The sequence below is a fragment of the Meriones unguiculatus genome, chromosome 1, assembly GCF_030254825.1.
Source record: "Meriones unguiculatus strain TT.TT164.6M chromosome 1, Bangor_MerUng_6.1, whole genome shotgun sequence".
NCBI lineage: Eukaryota > Metazoa > Chordata > Mammalia > Rodentia > Muridae > Meriones > Meriones unguiculatus.
In genome coordinates, this window is record NC_083349.1 from 156,697,309 (window position 1) to 156,717,163 (window position 19,855).

Here is a 19,855-nt window from a genome sequence, read left to right on the forward strand (position 1 = left end):
ACTCTCAAGTGTAAAGGAAACACATAGGGTTTGTATCATGTTTATCGTATTGTGGAGATAGAGCTCAGTTTACAGTCTCTTTAATCCATGAAGGGATCCTCAGATGCCCACTCAGGCACGTGGGATAAGAATTCAAGTTCCTCTCATGGTAGTACATACAAACCAACCTGAGCATGTGATAAATATTCAAATGATCACGATGAGTAGAAAATCAGAATCGCCATCTGATGTCCTATGAACAGGGAGAAGGGAATGACCATTAGGATTTGGAGTTAGCAGCAGACCAGGGAGCCTTCTTGGAAATAAGAATATACAAAATCACAGATCCATATCTCTGGTTATAGCGGAGGCTACATGTGAGGACCCCATGGAAGGAAGCCCACAGACATGCATTGGGAGCCAGCCTTCTTGTCTTTGCACTGGAGAGACAGAGAAGGTATGGAAAGGAGGAAATGCTCAAACAATCAGAGCTCAGGATCCATTTCCATAGTGTGGTGTTGCATTGTCTCTGTGTATGTTCGGGGTCCTTGTGTTGTCTTTTCTAAAACAGACTTGATGCAAGCAAGACCAACTCTGCACAGCATAAAAAAATACAAAGGCACAATTCCCAGAGCAGGGAGGACTTGGCTTAGGAAACTGAGTGGTGTGTCTTTTTGAAATATATTTCCATATATGCCTAAAGCTTCTCTAGTAGAAAACATGTTCTAAAGGAAAGTGGAGTTGAGAAATTAAAGGCGGTATGTATGGGATGCAAGGGCACAGACTCTGCAGTCAGCCTGGGGATCAATTTCTGGCTCAGCAACATTCAGGAGCCAGTGTTTATAAATGCCAGAATTAAGGACTGTCATCTTCCATAGTGTGTAGTAAGTGCCTCGCCAATGCCACAGGGTAAATTAAAATTACCATCATGACTCTTACAGCTACTGTTTCTTTGCTGGCTGATAATGAAAATGATAAAGATGCAGAAATGCTGGACAATGCTATCCTTTGGTAACACAACCTTAAAGAGTGCAAATACATGGCAGAAATGAGATTCATAGGGTGTGGGGATTAAAAAGGCCATGCTGTGTAGATCCTGATTCAGGGTGATGGGACACTTGGGCGCAGCAGCTACCAAAGCCCGATGTTCATGAGCCAGTGACCAGACAGAATTTCTTTGGATCAGGAAATGGCATGGTGGTCCAGAGCACTGCTCCTGGTGTGGGTGAGCACTGCAGCATTCCTCGAGGAGGTACTATGGACTAGCCATGGTCAGGACTAGGTAGATGGTGGGTGTCAGAGGTTCCTTGGAGAACATTTTTGAGTACTTAGGAAATATGAGGAAGCTGGAACAAAAGGAACGCTTTGTGTTTCTTTCTCATTTCTATCTTGCTCTTGCTCACAAGCTGCTATGGTATAAGGTAGCACTGGTTACTCTGAGGTGTGGCTGACAGCTAAGACAGGAATATAAAGGACAGAAGGGGTCTGTAGGTAGAGCACAAGAGGTTTGTTTCTTTGTTGTTGTTTTGTTTTGTTTTTCATCTATTAGGTTGTGCTCTCCACCCTAGAAGACAGGCATTACACTTACTAGAAGAGGTAAATCAAACTCTTTTAATCCAAAGGGGAAACAAATACACCACAGTATACGAGACTGCTTGGCAAAGATTTCCCGGTTTTTGTTTATTGTATTAAATAAGAAGAATTCTAATCAAGTCTGTCCATAGTAACCATTAGTCACTTAATTGAGTCTGAAGAGCTTGTTTTTCTAGTTCAATACATAGGTCTTTGGTTTGTTATACTTTATGGTAATTAGCAGTCTTAGACAATTTGTTACTTTGGCTTCTTAGCAATTTGTTACATGTAGCTTAATACTTAGTATCACCCACTTTTAGGGGTCCTGCAGTGTTAGTTCAGTGTTCTCCTTGACTGTACACCCTGCCTCCCACTTTGCTGAGGTGGTTATAAAGTGGTACTCCCTTCCAATCTGCAGGTGACTTTGAAGACATTGCCATATGGCGCTAGAAGCGTCATCATGTGTCACTACTCGTTTGCCAGATGTTGTTCCACTCTGTTAGGCAGTTATTCAGACTCACAGATGATTTTGCAAAATGAATCTTGTTAAATTGGAGAGTTCCCATTGTCACATCCTATTGCACTGTTACTGGCAAATGATCTCAAACATTCTAGAAAAACTAACAGTTGGCACGAATCCATTAGATATACAAATAGGCAATGTCTCCTGCCTTCCTTGTGCCTGCCAACCCTGCCCAGACAGCATCTCCATTACATAGAAGGAAAAGAGGAAGTCTTAACTCAACAGAAGAACCAGGGTACAAATAGCACCACTGTGGTTGCTTTCCCCACTGTGCAAGAAGAGCAGTTCAGTTTTTCTCTTGGCCAAATTGTGAGTTAACATTAAGGCTTGATTGAAGAGGGACTGCAAAACCCTTCATTGTCTCTTTGTGCAACAGTTCAATAACTGCTGACCTATATTTGACATTTTAGAATCAATTTTATTTAAAACAGCTATATTATATATGGGTGGGTTAGAAATTTTAGTCTTCAGGTTTAAATCCAACCACCTTAATTTGGCACTTTCTATTATATACCTATCTTTACCTTGGTGTCCAAGTTAGTCTTTCAGTGAATGAATATTCACGATACATTTGCATGGATAGTGTATTAGTTACTTTTGGTTGCTCTGATAAAACATTTTGACCAATGCAAATTATAAAAGGAAGAGTTTATTTGAGGCTAAAGATCATCAAGAAGGACAGTCCAGAATGACAGGACAGATATGACAACAAGCAGGAGGACCTGGTACTAAGAGATCACATCTCAATTCCACAAAGGAAGCACAGTGAACTGGAAGTGAGGTGAGGCTCTAAATGTTTAAAGTTTACCCCACAGTGACACGCTTTCTTAAGGATTCCCCTAACAGCGCTATCAATGAGGAACCAAGTGTTCGAATGCACAAGGCTCTGGGCGACATTCTTCATTTAAACCACCACAAATGGAAGACACTACTACCCTCCACAGAGACAAGTCTGGCATAGAGCTCTGAACAGCAGAGAGGAAACGGAGATGGGAACTGAGGGAAAAGGAAAACCATCTGCTGCCTGAGGGCCAGCATGCTTAAACAGGCTTTTACTCAGTGGCAAATGCTGGCAGTGGCTTTGGAGGTGACTTTCTGTGGTGTCGTCATATTGTCTAACTGTTTTTTTTACTGGAGTCAAACTTTCTACATTAGTGAGTGATTCACTTAGTCCAGGAGCTTCTTTGCACCTCCTTCCCCCACCCCCATAATGTCAGGTTCTAGTCTTTTCATTCCAACTATTGTGGTTGGAACTCCTCTCTGTAGACACCAATGCCACATGTTCAGACAGCTGGACTGTAGGCTTTTTTTTACTGGAAAATACTAGATTTTTTAAAATAATATTTTTATCAGGAATGACCCAATAACCAGGAATGAATGCATTTGAAATCATTATAGCATGATGTGGATCCAGAGGAGAACTTTGGAATTTATCATCATAAAGGAAAACTTCAGACACTAATGGTTTGTGACCGTCTTGAAAAAAAACAAAAAACAAAAAACAAAACCTAGATTTATACAGGACAAGAAAGCCAAGACAAGGCAAAATTGCTGTTCTAGCAGAGAAAGCTTCACTGAGTAGCAAGGAGATGGTTCAGAAAGCATTCCTGTTTCTCTTGTGTGAGTTCAAGTTATTGTAAGCAAACATAAGGAGCACTATTACAGAAGTTGGAAATAAAAACAGAAATTGTGGGGTTAGAAATTGGTTGTGAGCTTAATGAGTAGCCCAAGCTCTTTTACTTTTCTTTTGATGGAAACTGTCAGAATTGTGTGTCTTTTTGAGCCTGGTGTATACTTACTGATGCAATTACTGCTCCATATTGAACATATTGTAATAAACAGGGATTTAATTCATGTGTCATTTTTCTGGATATTCATTATCCCTCCATAAAGCTAGCATTCTTATGCCCATCTTTAAAAAAATAATGACTGAGCCAGTTATGGTGGTATAGACCTTTTACTCTAGCAGTTTAAAGGAAAGAGCGGGAGGATCATGAGTTCAAGTTTAAACTGAAATATATTTTCAATTTGTAGTGAATTTCCAACTAACTGCTGATATAGTACTTTCTCTCTGTAACCATATAAATACAAACAAATAAAAACAGGCTCATGGAAAGTTAGTGGTTACAGCCTCACAGCTATAGGGTAGTAGGTACTAGAGGCTTAAGAGTAACCTTTAGCTTAAAAATATTGTGTTCTGTGTTCCTGCATCTACCTCTGATGTTCTGAGACCTTTTCTAGATAACACATTGGAGATGCTAGGAAATGCTTTCTGACCTTATGTTACAGACAGGCCTGACCAAGAGCCTTTCATGCTCATATCCCAGAGCTGCTCTGTGATGTTTGCTTGGCTTCTCAGCCTGGAATGGTATTCATCAGACTTTACCACTTCAGCTCATGATACACTGATGCTTCAAGTTGGCATCTCTGGGAATGATGCTTACCCCAAACAGACTGAACCTGTGTACATGCCCAAAATATACTTGATTAAAATATTATTTTGGTGGTATCCTTTCCTTTCCTACCTTATTTCTTTCATTATAGACTTACCCTAACAGCCATTTGTTAAACTCTCAAGTTCTGCTTGTCAGCTGCTTGACCTGAGAAAGAGCTGTTGTCATGGAAGAGCCTCTGAATCTACAAAGCATGCAGTCTTAATGCAAGAATTCCAAACCAACGAGTGTCATTCAAATGTTGAACCTCTTGGGCCAATACTGAGCTCCTTCTTCTAAGATGTATGCAAGAGAGGCCAGGTACAAGATCTTTTTACATGAAATTGTCCAGATACTTCAGGCAGGAGCTAGGAAAAGGCAATGTATAGACATTTAACCTTAAGATTCAAGAGTCTGGCCTGGAGAGATGGTTCAGTAATTAAGAGCACTTGTTGCTCTTGCAAAGGATCCAGGTTTCATTCTTAACACACACATGGCATCTCACAATCTTCTGTAACTATAATTTCAAGGAAACATTTGTTGACACCAGCTACAAATATGGTATATTCACATACATGCAAGAAAACAGTCATGCACACTAAAAAGTGAATTATTCTAATATGAAAATCAAAAGATCCTGTGAATCAATAAATGTTAATAAACTTTGATTTGCTTTTACTTATATAGCTGTGCTTTTCTCTGGTGTGTGGACTTGCTGTGTGTTGAGTGTGAATGTGAACAGGTTCCTGAAGAGTTTAGAAGAGAGTGTCAGAGTTCCTGTAGCTGTAGAGGCAGTTGCGAGCAGCTGTGTGTTGGTACAAGGACCCAAACCTGAATCCTCTGGAAGAACAGAAAGTGCTTTTAGCCATTGAGCAATCTCGGTAACCTCCCTGGATAAGCAGTTTGATGTAAGCAGTGTTCTGTGTTTTCTAAAGAAATAGTATATCCTGGTGGTTAATTATAATTATAGCCTGTCTTCCCAGGTTCAGTCCTAGCTCTGCAGTTATCCTCAGAGCAACCTTCTTTACCCTCTGTGATTTAGTTCCTTATCTAAAAAATAGGAGAAAAATATTACATAGCTCAAAAGGCTCGTCATGATAATTGGAGTACTGATTAAAAAGAAAAAGCTTAAACTGACACATGCTCAGTAAACACTGCCTATTATTTCATATCTTATGTATTTCATACACTTATAACTAACTCAGGCAGATGACCTGTGCTGAAGCATCACTGTTTTATATTTTGCTGAGAGTACTGTCTTCTCTTTGATCACACTGTGCTGCAAATGCCTTGACTAGAAAGAACTCTGCCTTCTTAAACTGAGAAATGATTTAAGTACTATAATATTGCCTCAAAGTGTATATATTAGCATGTTCAAAGAATTCTACGACTGTTGTCTCATCACCACTTACTGTCAGGATATCTTCATTGGCACAAAGGTGTCATGGATATTCCCTGAACCCCCACCTTCTAACCCTGGAATCCAGGCTTCTACCATCCATCTTCCTGAATTTAACTGTGAATTTCCTGTCATATATGTAGGACAATATGATATGTAGCTTTCTGTGATTATAGCTTTCATTTAACATAGTCTTGAGGTTTATGTGTTTTAGTATGTATTAATTTTTAACTTTTAAGGATTATTCTTTATTTTTTATTGCTTAATACTTTCAGATATTTATACACTTGATTTTGGTCATTTTCACACACACCCTTTCTCTTCTCTCATCCCCTTCCTTCCCCAGTGAAAATATTCTCAACAAGTTCCCTTCCTACCTTCACCTCTTAATTTTGTATGTGGCCCACTGAGTTTAATTAGAGTTGATTTAATTAGACTGTGGGTGGGAGGTTAATTGCTGAACCATTTCATATTCTGTTCATTCATTTAATAGTTGATAAGAATTTATTTTCCCTATTCTTTGGTGATTATGAATAATACTAGGAAATTCTTTTATGTGTTTTTATATAAATATTTCAACTTTACTCTTGAGTTGTGAGGTCACATGATAACTCCACATGATAACTTTTCAATGAACTACCAAACTGTCTTTCAAAATGGCTACATCATTTTTTTTATTCTGACCAGCAATGCAGAAATAAGTATGTTGCATGGTTTTAAAGTTGAATCCCTCTCAAAATTCACAGACTGAAAGCTCATTGCCCACGTATGGTAGATAGAATGGTGTCCTTAGATAATGAAGACACTGGGGCAAAGGTCCCAGGGAAGAGATTAGTGACCCTATAATAAAGGTCAAAGGTTTGTTTGTTTGTTTGATTGATTTTACCTTTTACAACTCCTGAGACAAGAGTATAAAGGTACCATCTACTAATGAGCCAGTCCTTATCAGACACTGGGTCTATTAGAGGCTTTGTTTTCAGCACCTCATTCTTTAAATCATGGGGAATAAATCTATGATACTTACAAAATAGCCACTTTGGTATACTTATAAGATACTTCATATCCTGGTAACAATTTTATTGTCACTTCTGTTAAAGTCATCCTATGAGTGTGCAATGGGAGATACCTTACATGTTAACTTTCATGTTAGGAATGATGAACAATAGCGGGGAACCTTTCACGTGTTGTGTTCTATGTTCATTTGTCTATCTTCTGTACAGAAATGACCATCCAAATCAGTTGACCAATTTTTTCTTCTAAAGTTTCTGTCTTTCATTTATTTTGTTTCATCTTGATCTATGCATTTTAGTACATTTAATTGGTTTCCATCATATTATTGATTTGAAGGAATTTGTTAAATATTATAGTTAGAGACCCCTGTTAATTATATGATTTGCATTTATTTTGCAATTCTTTTCTCTCCTTTATTCCTCCCCCTTTTTCTTTCTTTCTTTTCTTTCTTTCCTTCTTTACGTACTCTCTGCCTTCTCCTCTTTCTCCTTCCTGCTTCTACTTCTTCTCTCTCTGTGTCACCTTTTTCTCCTCCTTGTCATCTTCTTTATGGTAGGCCTGAGATTTAACTCAGGTCTTCTGTGTTCAAAGCAATGCTATACTTCAGCTTTCTTCACACTTTTGTGATAAAGTCCTTTGAAAAACAAGAATGATACCCACTTACTTATCTTCTTTTGGTGTCATCTCTCACGAGTATACTGTGAGTTCTTATTTAATAAACTGCTGTGATCTGAGGTCATCAAGATTGATAGCTCTATTTTCTCCTAATCTTTTTCTTTTAAACTTTAGATCTTCAGTAAAAAACATGGTATCTAGAATCCAGTAGATTGTCAAAAAATCTTAATTAGGTCAATGATTGGATGCACTGCAATGCCCAGTGATACTTGGAACACAGGATGAAGAGATTTTTTCCTTTAAAAATTATTATAATTTATTACAATTTATTCAATTTGTATCCCATCTGTGGCCCTCTCCCTCGTCTCCTCCCAATCCTACCCTCTATCTCTCTTCTCCTCCTATGCTCCTCCCCTAGTCCTTGGTCTCCTCCCAATCCAACCCTTCCTCCCTCTTCTCCCTCTATGCCACTCCTCTAGACCACTGATATGGGAAGTCCTCCTCCCCTTCCATCTAACCCTAGTCCATCAGGTCTCATTAGGACTGGCTGCATTTTCTTCCTCTGTGGACTGTCCAGGCTGCACCCCCCAGGGGAAGTGATCAGAGAGCCTGCCACTGAGTTCATGCCAGAGAGAGTCCCTTCTCCTTTTACTAGGGCCTCCCCTTGGAAACTGAGTCTATGGCTACATCTGAGCCAGAGTTTTAAGGGCTACATCTGAGCCAGAGTTTTAGGTGTTCTCCATGTATTGTCTTTGGTTGGTGTTTCATTCTCTCAGGGCCCCCAGGGCTCAGTTTTTATGGCTTTGGTGGTCTCATTTTGGAGCTCCTGTCCCCTCCAGTTCTTTCTATCTACCCCCCCCTTCCAAAGATTCCCTGAACTCTGCCCAAAGTTTGCCTATGAATCTCAGCCTCTGCTTTGATACCTCGATCAGTACAGTCTTTCAGGGGCTGTCTGTAGTAGGCTCCTGTCATGTTCCCTGTCTTCTCCTGCTTCTGATGTCTATCATGTTTTTCGTTTTGAATGAGGATTGAGCATCTTCCCTAGGGTCTTCCTTGTTGTTTAGTTTCTTTAGGAGTATAGATTTTAATATGTTTTTCCTCTATTTTATGGCTAATAGTCATTTCTGAGTGAGTATATAGCATGTGTGTCTTGCTGCTTCTGGGATACCTCACTCAAGATGATCTCAGGATGGCTGAGCAGTCTAAGGGCTAAAGAGATTTTAAATGTATGTTTGATTGCAGCATGCATCTGGCATTTGTAGTGAGGGGGTTGTACATGTTTTTTTTTTTTTTTTTTTTTTTTTTTTTTTTTTTTTTTTTTTTTTTTTTTTGGTAAGTCTATAAGATCAGTAAGGCTTTCAAATATTCTAGCTGTTGAACTTGAGTTTGAGACCAAAGAACAACTTTAGTACCATTATGTATGATAAGACTGAGAACAAACAATCAGCAATTGTAAAAATACCACGTGACTGTTGGTGGAGCCCTCCTTTTTATTTGGGACAATGTCCTCAGCTCAAATATTGCAGGTCCTATTTCTCAACACTGTTGCTATTATTTCTCTCTGGCTGTTTTTGCTCATTCACTCAAGTGAAGTGACTGTCTCCTAGACTTTTAATTAAACATCAATTTCTATGTCCATTTAGTGCAGAGATAGGAAAAGTATTCAAACAAAACACAAAGCTTTTTGGTCCTTTTTAAATTCCCTGTTCTCATTGCCTTCATTATAGTGTGTTTAGTTTATTTTCTTGTGAACGACAAGCTTGCCTTTAGACTTTTGAAGCTGGCCTTTTGAGCACCATTGCTCTTTTACTTTTCTGACTCATGACTCAGTTTTCAGTTCCTGTCTGAATTTAATTGTGCGTGTGCGATGGCTAACTTGGTTAACAGCACGACACATCTGCTGAGAGAACTCAGTTGACGTATTGCCTCCATCAGATTGGCCTATGGGAAAGTCTATGGGACATTTTTTTTTATTTCTAATTGAGTTAGGTGGTCCCAGTTGACTGTGGTCCTTACTGTCACTAGGAAGATGGGTCTGAGCTACCTAAGAAAAATACATGAATGCAGCCTGGGAGCAAGCCATTCAGCAGTTTTCCATATTTGTTACTCCTTTGGTTACTGTCCTTTCTTTTGGTCATGATAGACTGTAACATGTAAGGGAAAACATACCCTTTCCTCTCCTTTGCTTTCAGTCAGAATGTTTTATTGCATCAACATAAAGCAAATTAGAATAAAATCTTTACACGTAAGGATCATATCTTCTGTGCTTCTTTCATTCTTCCATAGTTGGTTTTCAAAATGTTTCATCTTCCATGATTTCTAAAATTATTATATTAGTTTATTTACTTTACATCCAGAGGGTGCCCCTTCCTTCTCTACCTCCCAGTTTCCACCACTTCCTCTCTTCCCTTCTTTCCCTCACCCTTTCCCCCAAAAAAAGGGGAGACCCCTCTTCTTTTAACCTTCCTCAGTACATCAAATCACATCAGGATAGCACAAATCTTCATCTCCTGAGGCTAGAATAGAGATCCCTGCCATGGGGAAGTGATCCAAAAGCAGGTAATAGAGTCCATGTTAGAAACAGCAGCAGGCACCCCATTTCAAGACCAAGCCTCCAGTCGGTGACATGCATGCTCCTTAGTTGATTTCTTAGTCTCTGAAAGACACATGGACAGGGTTGGCTGTCTCTGCTGGTCTTATGAAATTTCTGTTCCCTCCAGGTTCTTCCATCTCTTCCCCAACACTTCCACAGGACCCCCAGAGTTCTGCCCCATGCTTGGCTGCAAGTCCCAGCATTTGTGTTGATCTGCTGTTGGTTGGAACCTCCCAGATGACAGTCAAGTTAGGCTCCTGTCTGAAAGCATAGCAGAGTATTAGAAGACAAATTGGGGAAAAAGTCTGGAACTCATTGGGATAGGAGACAACTTCCTGACCAGAACACCAACAGCACAGTCTCTGAGTTCAACAATTAATAAATGAGATCTCATGAAACTGAGAAGCTTCTGTAAGTCAAAGGACACTCTCAATAGAACCAAGCACCAGCCAACAAGTTGGGAAAAGATCTTCACCAACCCTACAATAGGCAGAGGGCTGATATCTAAAATATACAAAGAACTTAAGAAATTAAACACCAACAAATCAAATAATCCAATTAAAAATGGGGTTCACAGCTTCACATTCCATGGTTTTTATATCTCATTTACTTTGTGTTTGATCCTGATACCCTGTGCGTTTACTAAAAATTGTTCAGCTTATCTGCTATCTTTGTGGAGAAATGTTAGCTAAGCAAATCCTTCTGCTGAATGCATAGGAGACTCGCTGGAAAATAGTGTTTCATTGATTCCATATTTCATGGCATCCTGGGTTTTAATATATTGACTTACTACTTTTGTTCTTAGTAAATTTCAAGGCTCTTAGAAGGAGCTGGTATTTGTCATTTAATTTTATGGTTTTTTTTTTTTTTTTTTCAGTTTTCCCAAACAAATTTAGTGCAGTTCTCATACAGTGCCTAAAAGAAAATTCTTGTTTTAGTTGTCACTTTAAATTTATGAAAGGAACACAAGGTTTAGTCTCAAAACATAGGCTGGCTTCTAGCTCTGACATTTATTAGCCTTTTAATGCCTGGAAAGTCACATCTTCTTATTGAACTTCAGATTCATAGACTGAAGTAACCACAGTATTGAGAAAGAGATAGGACTTTTAGCCAAACACTTCATAGAGAAGCACAATATAAACACTGTTGATAATAGTGGCAGCCATCTTTGCTCTTATTCTAAAGTCAAACAAATTTTAAATTCATGATCAATAAATATGCATTGTATTGAAGTGTATAGTATTTATAAAACTATTACCCACTTAGTAATTTTTTTTCCCACTTAGTAATTTGAAATGGAAGAAAATAATCTAGAAAATGCCTTGGGAAACACTTCACTTCATGCTCAGAGATGCACTTTGCTAAAAACAATTTTGCCTTTTCTTCTGAATATATTTAGACTTACTGTGTGGTCTGGTATTTTTTGTTTTGTTTTGTTTTGTTTATAAGTTAGGTTGTAGTAGCGCTACATATTAATCTTTCCTTTCTTGACAAATACAATACATCAACTATGAACAAGAATAATTCTGCAGGCCTCTAGGTAACTATTGATACTCAAGGGATGCTAATGTTAGATACCTAAAGGAGCTCCTATTTTAAGGAGAAAAAGAATTTTGGACAAGCCAGTCTTTTTCTTTTCTCCTTAACCTAAAGACATGATTGTTAAATAATCACTACTAAAATGAATTCAGTGCTTCAAATATTCTCTGTGAGGAGAACAATTTCAAAGCCTGATACATGTACTTAGCAACATTTACCTGACTTTATTAAGGAGTCTGTTTCCACTCAGTTTATCATCCACATTGAAGTTGAACCTAAGAGGGTCCCAGAACACCCTGGGTGCTGTAAAAACAAGATCCTACTGATCCCTCAATGAGCATGCTATCAGAATGACAGCCAAACTGTTTTCCATTATGACGCACAAATGAAGTAGTGGAATAGATCCAGCCCTTTCATCTGCTGTAGCATAAGAACATTTTCCTCAGAGGCTGTGTCACCCAAGTCTTACCCCTATAGTACTTAGGGATAGTCATTCTTGCCCTCTTTATGGCTCTTTCATACATTTACATATCTAAAGCATTTCAGTGCATAGTGATAAAGGCACAGGTGTATAACTGTCCTGAATATACCAGAGACTCTTCCCTTTAAACACCAGACACAGGAAATTAAATGAATTTAGTCACTTCTATCTTGGCAATGCAACTCCATGGCAGGTGAGTCTGTCAAAGCATGATAGGAGATTTGTAGATCTTACACGTGTGTTAAAAACTAATAAGTTGCCTATATAGTGTTTATTTAAAATTTTTAATATCTTAGTATATTCATGCCATAATAGTGTACTACCACAGAGTGAAAATCTCATCTAACATAAAAACTCATTCCAAAAGTCTTATAGACTGAGAAGCCAGCATGGCAGGTCAGGAAGAAGGTGTCTCTGGGGAAGCAGGTTTCTTTAAGTTAGTTGAAAAGTTGTCAGAGTAGTGGTAGGTGTGGCAGTCACTCTTTTTGTCATCAATTCATTCACAAACTTCCCTGATTACCTACGAAGCAGCAGGTGTGGGAGATATAGAAATAATGCCATCTTGTTTCTCTTAGAATGTCCATGGTCTAGAGTTAAATGGTAAGATAAATAGCTTCTATTTTCAAGAGATTTGAAATAAAGAGGTTTCCACTTAGGTAGAAATATGAGAGAGAATAACACATTGCAAAGCTTCAAGCAACACGTAAACTCTTAGACAGGAAGTTTCTTAGCTTTTATAGACACAGAGATTGTGATGAGTCACACATAAAATGTAACAGTCATTATATCACTGGACACTTCCACATAAGCATTTATGCATAGGATTTTTGACCCAACAATCAAAGAAACTGTTGCTTTCAGATTTATTTTTAATTTGTGTATGTGTGTTTGTATGTGCATGTGTGTGCATGTGTCTACGTGTGTGTGTTTGTGAGCGAATGAGTGTGTGTGCACACGTGTGTGCACATTCATATGTGTGCATGTCCCCAGAAAAACAAGAAGTGACAGATCTACCAGGAGATGTTACACACAGTTGTGAGTCAGCTAACATGGGTGCTGGTAACTTAACTTAGATTTTTCTGGAAGAGCAGAAAGCTTGTTTTACTGCTGAGCAATCTCTCCAGCCTCTCAGGGAAACCTTTAAGTTCAAGGGTGTCATGAATACTCAGAACTTATGAGAAGGTGTTAAGCTTTAAGATATTTTATATCACCCCCCCACCACCACCACCACTGGAAATGTGACCTTGCCAAGCCACAGAGGAAGAGGACCCAGGCAGTCCTGATAAGACTTGATAGGCTAGGGTCAGATGGCAGGGGAGGAAGACACCCCCTATTAGTGGACTAAGGAAAGGAGGGAGGGTGGGACGGAGAGGAGATGAAGGACTGGGCTACAATAGGGATATGAAATGAAAAAATTGTAAAAAATTAAAAAATAAAATAAAACAATAAAACCTTACCTTGACTTTAAAAAAAGATATTTTATATCAAACACCTTTTCTGTGTGAAGAATGAGGATCTGAATCAGAGACAGGAGAGAGAACAGAAGGTGTTCTAACATATTGTTGGTGAAGTTCTATGGGAGTATTATATTGCTGAAACAAGAAGAGGGTCTGGTAGGGAAGAGGGTTTGGACACAGGGATTCTGTCTCTGTCAGTCTGTTAAAAAAGTAGAGTGTGACAAGCAAGCTGAATGCAAGCAAACTTCACTGTCCTGGAATGGAGATTTGTGCATGGACACACTGAGACATGCTAGTAAGTGGAGACTGGCTTGTGATATTCAGAGTCATCAATGGACATTAAGCTCATAGTTTTAAAGGTCCCAAGTTATAAGATACATTTCAAAAAACCGACTCTAACCTCTTGGTTTCATGATACCTTCACACTCCACATGTGATGGGTGATCTTCACATGTGTTCTTTCTTGATGGTGCAATCACAATTTTCTTTCCTTCTTTCTCTCTCTCTCTTTTTAAATTTGCATTGAAAATAGTCATCTCTCATCTCTACCTCAGGTTCCCCCTCCTCCACTCCTCCCAGCTCCTTCTCCCATCTCTCCTCCTCAGTGCATCCACCCCTTTTTCTCCTTTCAGAAAAGAGGAGGCCCTCAAGAAACAACAAACAAAGACCTACAATAAGAGAAGACAAAAGCCTTAACATGGAAGCTGGACAAGGTAACTCAACAGGAGAAAGAGTCCCAGGATCAGGTAAAAGATCCACAGACATGCCAACTACCACTCTTAGCAGTCCCACAAAAACATCAAGATAACAACCACAACACAGACACAGAGGACCTGGTGCCAACCCAAGCACACCCTACCCTTAGCACTTCAGTCTCTGGGAGCCTATATTCTGTCCTGCTTAACTGATTCGGTGATTCAGTGGGCCATGTTCTCTTGCTTTCCTCCATGTCTTCTGACTCCTGCAATATTTCTGCTCCTTCTTCCATGGGATCCTCCCAGCTCTGAGGGGAGGGACTGGATGGAGACCTCCAGTTTAGACTCTCAATCTGAATAATGTCTGGCTGTGAGACTCTGCATCCTCTCGTATATGCTGCTAGAGGAAGCCTCTGTGATGACAACTTGACAAGGCACCAGCCTAGGAATATTATTAGGGATCATTCATTTACTTTTTTTTTTCTTTTTTTGGCAAGTAGTTTGATTCTACCACAGGCCTCTGGGCTATCTAGCCTGTTTCCTGGGCACCCAGGCAGTTTCGAGTATGGGTTTCCTCTCATGAAATGGGCCTCAAGTTGAATCAAACATTACTTGGCCACTCCCCCAAGTTCTGCACCAGCACTTCTTACAGCCGGGACAGATTACAGATCAAAAGTTTTGTGTCTGGGTTTGTATTTAGGTTTATCTTTTCATAGCCTTCAGAATACCTTCCCACACCAAAGAGACTAGACTGTAGCCGTGAAGGCTCAAGGCTCCATTTAGGCAATAGGTTGACCTCTCTATGTTCAATGAGCTGTGTGGATATTGTCCTCAGCAATGGTGCCCCACTCTAAGTTTGCATAGAGCAGCTCTGTCCTAGCGTAAGGCTGAGTTGTTTGAGGATCTCCAGGGGACCCTTCAGTCAACAACTCAACCTAATCCAACCCAGGCCTGCCAGTTGAAGCAGGCTACAAGAGATGGCCAGCTCAAGCTCCACATCCTCTTTTTCTAGGAATATTCACTAGGGTCACATTTATACATTCCAGGAAGTTTCCCCTGAGCTAGGTTTTCACAGCACACCCAAATTGTCCCCTAGTTCCATCCAGAACCACAGCTTAATTGGAGAGATGGCTCAGAGGTTAAGAACACTGGCTGTTCTTACAAAGGTTCTGAGTTCAATTCCCAGCAACCACATGGAGGTTCACAGCCATCTATAGTGAGATCTGGTGTACTCTTTTGGTGCGCAGGCAGAATGCTGTATAATTAATAAATAAATCTTTTTTTTTAAATAGGCAAGTTGTTTCGTTTTATATTTTTTAAATTAAATTTTTATTTTTTTAAATATTAGTTACAGTTTTTTAACTATGTATCCCAGCTGCATCCAGCTCCCCCTTTCCTTCCCAATCCCACCCTCCCTTCCTCATCTCCTCCCTGCCCCTTTCCAAGTCCATTGATAGGGGAGGACCTCTTCCCTTTTCATCTGAACCTAGTTTATCAGGTATCTTCAGGCCTGACTGCAAAGTCTTCCTCTGGGGTCTAGCAGGACTGCTCCTCCCTCTGTAGGGGTGAGGGGAGGTCAAAGAGCTAACCATTAAGCTCATGTCCGAAATAGTCCCTGTTCCCCTTACTAGGGTACCCACTTGGATACTTAGCTACCATGGGCTACATCTGAGAGGGGTTCTAGGTTATTTCCATACATGGTCTTTGAATGGAGATACAGTCTCACAAAAGACCCCTGTGCCCAGATATATTTGGTCCTTGTGGAGCTCCTGTTCTCATCAGGTCATACTAACTCCCCCTTCTTTTATATGATTCCCTGTACTCTGCCGAAGGTTTGGTTATGAGTCTCAGTATCTGCTTTGATATACTGCTAGGTAGAGTCTTTCAGAGGCCCTCTGTGGTAGGCTCCTGTCCTGTTACTTGTTTTTTCCTACAACCAATGTCCATCCCATTTGTCTTTCTAAGTGAGGGTTGATCATCTTACCCAGGTTCTTCTTTCTTGTTTATCTTCTTTAGGTGTACATATTTCAGTATGTTTATCATATCTTATAGGTCTAGTACCCACGTATAAGTGAGTATATATCATGTGTCTTTCTCCTTCTGGGATACCTCACTCAGAATTATCTTTTCTAGATCCAATAAACCCACACACCTATGAATACTTGATTTTTGACAAAGAAGCCAAAACCATTCAATGGAAAAGAGACAGCATCTTCAACAAATGGTACTGGTCTAACTGGATGTCTACATGCAGAAAAATGAAAATAGATCCATATTTATCACCCTGCACAAAACTAAAGTCCAAGTGAATCAAAGACCTCAACATAAAACCAGATACACTAAATCGTGGGGAAGAGCCTAGAAATCTTTGGCACGGGAGACAACTTCCTGAACAGAACACCAACAGCACAGGCTCTAAGAGCAACAATCAACAAATGCGACCTCATGAAACTGAAAAGCTTCTGCAGAGCAAAAGACCCTGTGATCAGAACAAAACTGCACCTACAGACTGGGAAAGGCTCTTCACCAACCCTATATCTGACAGAGGGATAATATCCAGAGTATATAAAGAACTAAAGATGTTTCATTTTTTGAATGGCTCTAATTAGTAACGTTTTCTCCATAGCATTATTATTATTATTATTATTATTATTTCAAATTTCTGCTCTCTAACTCAAGTCAGGTCAGCATGATTTGTTCTCTGAAAACACAACATAGAGTCCCTGAATGTAGCTAATATAACCCTATTAATCTTCTCTCTAAAAAAAGGTATCTTAGAGCTGCTTAGAGACCCACATGTCTCTCCTTAATGCGCTCTTCCATGAATACAGAAACCTCTTTCCTTCCTGTGCAGCCCTGAAGGCCAGACATTCACCACATCTATTCTCAAGATCCAGGCCAGAGAGATCTTTGACTCATGGGAATCACACAGCTGAAGTTGATCTCTACATCACAACAAGTGTTTTTCAAGTTGCGGTGCCCAGCAGTGCCTCTCCTGGCTGGCATCTAAGTGGCCCTAGAACTCCGTGACAGTGATAAGACACACTATATTCGCAAAGGTGTCTCAAAGGCTATTGAGCACATCAATAAAGCTATTGCACCTGCTCTGGTTAGCAAGAAAGTGAATGTTGTTGAGCAAGAGAAGATGGGCAAGCTGATGATGAAGATGGACAAACTGAAAATCAGTCTAAATGTGGTGCAAATGCCATCCTGGGAATGTCCCTGGCCATCTGCAAAGCTGGTGCTGTGGAAAAGGGGTTGCCCCTTTACTGTCCCACTTGGCTGACAACCCTGAAGTTATCCTGCTGGTTCCAGCTTTCGATGTGATCAATGGCGGTTCTCATGCTGGTGACAAGGTAGCCAGCCATGCAAGAGTTGATGATCCTCCTTGTGGGGCTTCCAGTTTGTGGGAAGCCATGCTCATTGGAGTTGAGGTTTACCGTAACAGCCTAAAGAATGTAATCAAGGAGAAATATGGCAAGGATGCCATCATTGTGGAGGATGAGGGCAGATTTGCCCCTAACTTCTTGGAGAACAAAGAAAGCTGCTGAATACCACAATTGAGAAGGCCGGCTACACTGAGCAGGCGTGAACGTGGCTGCCTCTGAGTTCTATAGGTCTGGCAACTATGACCTGGACCTCAATTCTCCCAGTGACACAGCAGATATATCACACCTCACCAGCTGGCTGGCCTGTACAAGTCCTTCATCCAGGATTATCCAGTGGTGTCCATCGAAGACCCCTTTAACCACTCTTCCCAGGATGACTGGGAAGAGTGGCAGAAGCCCACTGCTAGTACAGGCATCCAGGCAGTTGGAGATGAGCTCACGGTGACCAACCCAAAGTGCAGTGCCAAGGCTGTGGGCGAGAAAAACTGCTTCTTGCTCAAAGTGAACCAGATCAGCTCTGTGACTGAGTCTCTGCAGGCTTGTAAGCCGGCCGAGTCCATTGTTCTGGGGAGACTGAGGACACTTTCATCGCTGACCTGGTGGTGGGACTCTGACTGGGCAGATCAAGACAAGTGCCCCTTGCTGATCCTGAGTGCCCGGCCGAGTACAGTCAGATCCCGAGAACAGAGGAAGAGTGGGGCAGCAAGGTCAAGTTCGCTGGCAGGTCCTTCAGGAACCCCACGGAGAAGTCAACTGTGGGCTGGGGAGCCCCGGAACCATCAGCTACTTAGATCTTCCCTGTCCCTGATGTCATCAAGGGGGCTCAAGGCAGGTCCAGTGCTTGCGCTTTCCATGTCACTGCTTCCTGCTCGGACGTCACCCCTGACCATCTGCAGCCCTGTTGGACACCCCAGCTTTGTAATCATGTGATTGGTCTGAGTCATTGTTCCTGTTCACCGTAACTCCAGTGTAATCTCTAGGGTGGCGACAGGCCAGATCCTTAGTGGTTTTACATGCAAAATAAAAGGTACAGTAACCCCCCCCCGCCCCTGACATCTGTGTACATCAGTCTTTCAACAAGTCAGTGAATGTGTAGGAAAAAGAACTGAAACTGTTTTTCAGTTAGAATATTATCTTACAATATTGGTTAGAGAGAAGCAGAAGGAAAATTCAGAATAAGTAAAATGAAGTGGTAATAGTAGGTGACAAATAAGTATCAAAATGAAGACGAGATTTTATCCAAAGTTATCTCAGGGAGTTCTGACCTGGGGTTCTGGATAAACTCTTCTACTATAACCAGCGATTCCAGTGAAAGGTTTTGATGCCCTTTGCTTACTTTCAATGGCAGGGGTTATAGTTTAGTGTAACCTTATCAGTGTGAACTATATAAACAGGATGAGTCAGGCTGTACTGAGAGGAGGCTTTCTGAATTTATCGCTTTTATTATATGGCCTTGGAAATTTTGTTTGTCTTCTCTGAATCTCAATTTTATCATCTCTAAATGTATGTAACCAGTACTAAAGGAGAGAAGAGGAGAGAGAGAGGGGGGAATACCCTATATATATTAATAGTCTGTGTAGGATCCACGCTGATAAATTGAGACACACTAGAGCTCATACTTAGGAGATACAGGAGGAGCACAACACGTGAAACAAGATGAGAACAGAGAGAAGGTCAGATCAACTCTGAGAGTCTCTGGAGAAATGCCACTATCTTGTCTGTTTATTGTTGTTTGATTTTTGTTCTCTCTCTCTCTCTCTCTCTCTCTCTCTCTCTCTCTCTCTCTGTGTGTGTGTGTGTGTGTGTGTGTGTGTTATTGCTTATATGTAAGTGTTCCTGCTGTATGGGACATCAGGTGTCTTCCCATATTGCTGTCTGTCTTATTCTCCTAAGACAGCATCTCACTGAGCAGAAACCTAAGTATTTCATCTGCCTTGGCTGGCCAGTGAACTCCTGGGATTTGGCTGCCTGTGCTTAGCAATGTTGGGCATACATAGCACGCATCCATTCCTGGATTTTTCTGTGAGTGGATCTGGGGACTTGAACTCAGGTCCCATGTTTGCAGATGAAGTCTTTTAACCCACTGACTGATTGTCTTTGAGTCCTTCGTATTTTACCAAAATGATTTTTTGTACTCCTTTCTTGCTTTCTTCTTTTGTGGTTGGCTCCC

The 19,855-nt window shown here is 40.5% G+C and overlaps 1 pseudogene; it reads left to right on the forward strand.

Annotated features, from left to right (window-relative positions):
- Positions 1-907: 907 nt before the first annotated feature.
- LOC110566789 (alpha-enolase-like) lies at positions 908-18,476 on the forward strand (annotated as a pseudogene).
- Positions 18,477-19,855: the final 1,379 nt, after the last annotated feature.